The 5,503-nt window shown below is 37.3% G+C and overlaps 1 non-coding gene across 1 annotated transcript; it reads right to left on the bottom strand.

Moving 5' to 3' along the window:
- Positions 1–3,575: 3,575 nt before the first annotated feature.
- Positions 3,576–3,682, bottom strand: LOC128292454 (small nucleolar RNA R71). Its single transcript, XR_008282439.1, has one exon. It is a non-coding gene; the product is annotated as a small nucleolar RNA R71 (small nucleolar RNA).
- Between the last annotated feature and the right edge of the window lie 1,821 nt (positions 3,683–5,503).

The raw sequence follows: 5,503 nt of genomic DNA on the forward strand, positions 1-5,503 counted from the left end.
GCACTGGGTGTGCGAGCTCGGAGGGTATGGCACTGTGTGTGCGAGCTTAAATTACGTGGCACTAAGTGTGCGAAATCGAGTAGTAAGCACTGTGTGTGCGTGCTCTATATATATGGAGGGTGTGTCTCCATTGAATTGAGTATGGACAGCGGATCGGGTAAGTACCTCGAGCTCATGACGAATAGAGAATTCGTTCATGCTTGGGGATTGAAATTGGTAAGCCTTAAAACCATGTGATGATTGAAATGTGTATGGTTGTGCTGGAAAATGAGTTAATGTGTAAAAATGCTTCGATTATCTTGTTGTGTAGGATATGAAATGTGGATGTATGAATTGGTATGAGATTGGACTGAAAGGTCCGAGGTATTATGGTATAGATTCGATATGGACGAGTACCTAGCCTCATTTGTTGTACATGTAGTAGTAACTTTATCGGTGGATTGATGAATGCTTATGACTTCTGAGTTGTAAACTCACTCGGTGTTTTCTTGTCACCCATTTTAGGTCTCTCGGACTCGTATTGTTTGCGTGATCAGGACCGTCGCTGAAGTCATCACAACGGCTGAAATCTCGTGGTATTGTTTTTGTTGTTGTAGAACATTTGGCATGTATAGGCTATTATATTTTGTCGAATTGTGGGTTGTAAACTTTAAGCCATGCGAAAATGGCCTATGTGGTCATCGAGTGGGATGCTAGAACCTATAGCCACGAGTCTTAGAAACTCAAATTTTGATAAGGTGGCCATAATTTGTGTCATGTATGATGGATGATTAAGGCCAAGGAAAAATTCATGAAATTGGCATAGTCTACTGCAGTAACTGTTGCGGACAGCAGCAGTGAGATGAGATTGAAAAATCACTAAAAATAGTAGAAGTAGAATTAAATAGTGAGTAAATTATGGAACTGAACCTTGATGAATCTATTTTTATATGGACGAAACAAAACGACCATATGAGCAGTATACTGAGAAATATTAAAGTTCTCGTGAGACAGGGCCAGAACGGTTTCTGGGTCCCCTGTCATGACTTTGAAAATTTACCATAAATTATCCAGAAATAATTAGGAGTCATGCCTTATATGTACAGATTCCATTTTGAGTCTAGTTTCATTAGAAACAAACGGCACCAGTATTAAAGCCCTGTACAGATAGATATTCTAGTTGTAATGCGTGAAGGTCAGAACAGTTGATCCCTGTAACATGGGTGACTTTAACTAATAAACTGTACCAATTGGCCCAACCAAAAATTCTAAAAATAAATCCATGGATGGGTATATGAGTCTAAATTCAGGGAAAATTTACGAAACTAGTTTCCGAGTTTTGAAACTTGAGATATGATTTTTAAGGCGACGGTGACGCAGTTTTCCAGCCTGACTGGTAATGTCAAATTGGTTGGTATCTTGAGAGGATTTGGCCGTTAACCCCTCGTGTCCGACACCGGCGTCGGTCACGAGGTAGGGGTGTTACATTAACATTTGCCTAGCACATTTCTAAATTTTCTCACACAAGTCCTATTTAGCAAAATTCACTTACAATTAACAAAATTCAAACATGAAATTTCACACATGCCTATATACATATAATAAGTATCAAATATAACGGTTAATTATTTTTATGACTCGGTTTTGTGGTCCCGAAACCACTTTTCGACTAGGGTCAATTTAGGGCTATCACACATTCAGCTATAAAATCCCCCATTAGCTGATCATTCAAGGCATCCTTCATTCATTCACGTCTCTTCTCTCCTCTCTCACTTTCTCCTCTCATTTTCCCATTCCAAGTCCCTTGCTCTTGTGCTGGTTTCTCCCCTTTAGAAAGGGTTATTCTTCAGCCATTTTGGAGCAACATTGAAGTGTTCATAGCAGCCTTGATCGGCGAGGACAACAAAGACCAAAGACAGAGCAAGCTAGTCAAGCCATGAAGAACCACAAGATTTGATTCTTGTTCCCTATCTCTTTCATTGTTGTTGTTTTCATGATGAGCATATCTATGAATATTTATGTTGTTGGAATGGTTAATCTAATCAACTTAGCTTGAATTTAAGTTGTGTTGGTTTGATTCCATTTCATCTGCTTAAATTATTAAAATTGTGTTTATGCTGTTATAGGCCTCAGTAAAATGCTTGATTAAGTAAAATCATGCCTAAGTTATTCTTCCATTACAATTATGAGGTAGCTAATGAATTAATTATTTAAGTGGATTGAAATTGTAATTAATGGACACAATACTTAATTAGTGCATGTTTATTCTTCTAAGGTAGCTGAAGGTTAAATTAGCAATGTATCCGGCGATACACTTGCCTTGCATAACTTGCAAGATTATTGTGATTAAACTGTTTCAAGGTAAGGATACCTTGTTACCTCACATAGTCTTTTATGTGCTTATTAGATTTAATTAATCGTTTGAATTGACATAGGGATATGCAAGAGATTAGCTTAATTTAATGAGTATGTATGTGCCATAACATGTTTGCTTATTAAAATCTGTTTAATCGTTTGAATTAACATAGAGATATGTTAAGAGATGAATGGATTGGTGTAAGTGAGTATGTTCATAAGTTAGCAAATTACCGAGTTGCCGTGAATTTATTCGTAACAGCATAAGCATGAGTTTAATAATTCTAAGTTAAAGAAATGTAATTAAATCAACACAATTATGTCATCTTGATTAATTCATACTTTGAAATCCTGCATTTGAGATTTATTTCTTTAGTTTACTTAGTTTAAAATCTTAGTTTTTAATCACCCTCTTCAAACAAAATATTTTTCTTCACCAAAGTGTTTTAAATAGCATTTATAAATAATTCTTTTCACAGTCCCTGTGGGTACGATAACTGAAGATTTATTTGTCACTTTATTACTTGTTGCAATTGTGTACACTTGCACATTTCCGTCATTCTAAGTTTTTGGCGCCTTTGCCGGGGACTGTTTTAAAAAGTCATTATTTGTGAATTTGTTAGTTTTACATTTTGTTTTAATTTTCTATTTAATTTTTAACTTAATTAATTTGTCTGTGATTATTTCAGGTGTTTGTGAGTCTTGACCGAATTATTGACCTACTCCTTATAGACCCTAAGATAGAAAGAATTTTTCGAGAACGAAGAAGACAAGCGAATCAGAGAAGGATCAAAGAAATGAACCTTGGAAATTTGAATCAAGGAAATGGAGCAAACCCTACTCAAAATCCTATCCTTATTGCTAATAATAAAGATAGAGCTTTACGACAGTATGTTGTGCCAGTATTTGATGATCTTAATTTGGGTATTAGAAGACCCAAAATTGAGGCACAACAATTCGAGCTGAAGCCAATCATGTTCCAGATGTTTCAGAGAGTGGGTCAATTTAGTGGAATGCCTACCGAAGATCCTCACCTACACTTAAGACTATTTATGGAGGTGAGCGATTCTTTCAAGTTAGCTGGAGTACTCGAAGATGAATTACGATTGAAGCTGTTCCCGTATTCACTAAGGGACAGAGCTCGACCCTGGTTGAACTCATTGCCACCAAACTCAATTTCCACATGGAAAGAGTTAGTAGAAAGATTCCTTATGAAGTATTTCCCGCCTAGCAAGAATGCTAAGTTGAGGAACGAGATCACTACTTTCCAACAAATGGATGATGAGTCCTTGTATGAGGCATGGGAAAGGTACAAAGAGTTATTTTGGAAGTGCCCTCATCATGGAATCCCACATTGCATCCAACTTGATACATTTTATTGTGGTCTCAATGCTCACGCAAGGATGGTAGTAGGTGCTTCTACTAATAGTGATATCCTTTCTAAGCCTTATAATAAGCTTATGAAATCATTGAGAGGATTGCTAGCAACAATTACCAATGGCCAACCAATCGAGCAGCGTCAAGAAGACGAGTTGCTGGAATACATGAAGTAGACATTCTTACTTCACTCACATCTCAGGTATCATAAATATCCTCAATGTTAAAAACTCTTATTGCTAATGGGTCTAACAGTTTTGCAGCACAGCCACCAACCCAATTTGAAAAGATAGCCTGTGTCTATTCTGGGGAAGGACATTTGTTTGAAGAGTGTCCATCAAACCCAGAATCCATGTACTACATAGGTAACCAAAACCAAAATCGAGGAAGGCAAGGACTGCAATACAATTTTTATAACCCATCGTAGAGAAATCACCCCAATTTTTCCTGGAGTAACCAAGGGATTGGAACCAGTAACACTTACGCCCAACCTAGATTGACCCAGCCACCTAGTTTTCCCTAACAAGTTCAGAAACCAACTCAAGCTAAACCATCCAATGACTTAGAAAATTTGTTGAAGGCATACATGGCTAAGAATGATGCCTTAATCCAAAGCCAAGCAGCTACATTGAAGAACCTAGAAAACCAAATGGGTCAGCTTGCAACTAAATTCAGAAACTGACCACCAGGTGCTTTACCTAGTGATACGGAGAATCCGAGGAATCTGGGGAAGGAACATTGCAAAGCATTGGCATTGAGGACTAGAAAGACAGTGGAACCCAACACCATTGAAGCTGAAAAGGAGCAAGCTAACGCTCAAGATTTAGAGGAAGTTCAAGCGAGTGTTGAAATTCCAGTCTCACAAGAACCAGACTCTGCAAAACCCGACAAGGTAATTTCAGAACCAGTTAATTCTGATCAACTAATAACTCCGTTAGATGCAGAATTGCCACAGAAGATGAATCAACCAGTTTCAGTAAAAAAACCACCACCACCCTATCCTCAAAGACTTTAAAAGTAGAAGCAGGAGATTCAATTCAAGAAGTTCCTAAATGTATTCAAGCAACTTTATATCAACATCCCGTTGGTTGAATCACTTGAGCAAATACCGAACTACGTCAAATTCATGAAGGATATCCTGTCCAAAAAACAACGACTAAGAGAATTTGAGATGGTAGCTCTGACGGAGGAATGCAGTGCATATCTTCAAAACAAACTACCCCCAAAGTTGAAGGATCCTGGATGTTTTACCATACCTTGCAACATTGGAGCAACATATTGTGGTAAGACATTATGTGACTTAGGTGCAAATATTAACTTGATGCCTATGTCAATATTTAGAAAGTTGGGGATAGGTGAAGTTAAGCCTACTACGGTTACATTTCAATTAGCGGATTGATCCTTAGCACATCTAGAAGGAAAAATCGAGGATGTATTGGTATGTATAGATAAATTTATCTTCCCTACTAATTTTGTTATTCTAGACTTTAAAGTAGACAAAGAAGTGCCAATTATCTTAGTAAGACCATTCTTAGCAATCGAAAGGACCCTTATTGATGTACAGAAGGGTGAGTTTACTATGCGTGTTCAGAATGATCAGGTAACATTTAATGTTTTTAAGTCTATACGATTTCCTGACACAATTGATGATTGTTTTGTAGTATCCGATTTAGAGGATTTAAAAGTGGAGAAGGAGCTCAATTACGTTGAGGATCCGTTGGAACAAATTTTGACATCAAATCTTCCGAATGATGAAGAGGAGGATGAATACTTGCGTTGTTAGAAGCTAATC

Source organism: Gossypium arboreum, chromosome 4 (assembly GCF_025698485.1).
Source record: "Gossypium arboreum isolate Shixiya-1 chromosome 4, ASM2569848v2, whole genome shotgun sequence".
Lineage (NCBI taxonomy): Eukaryota > Viridiplantae > Streptophyta > Magnoliopsida > Malvales > Malvaceae > Gossypium > Gossypium arboreum.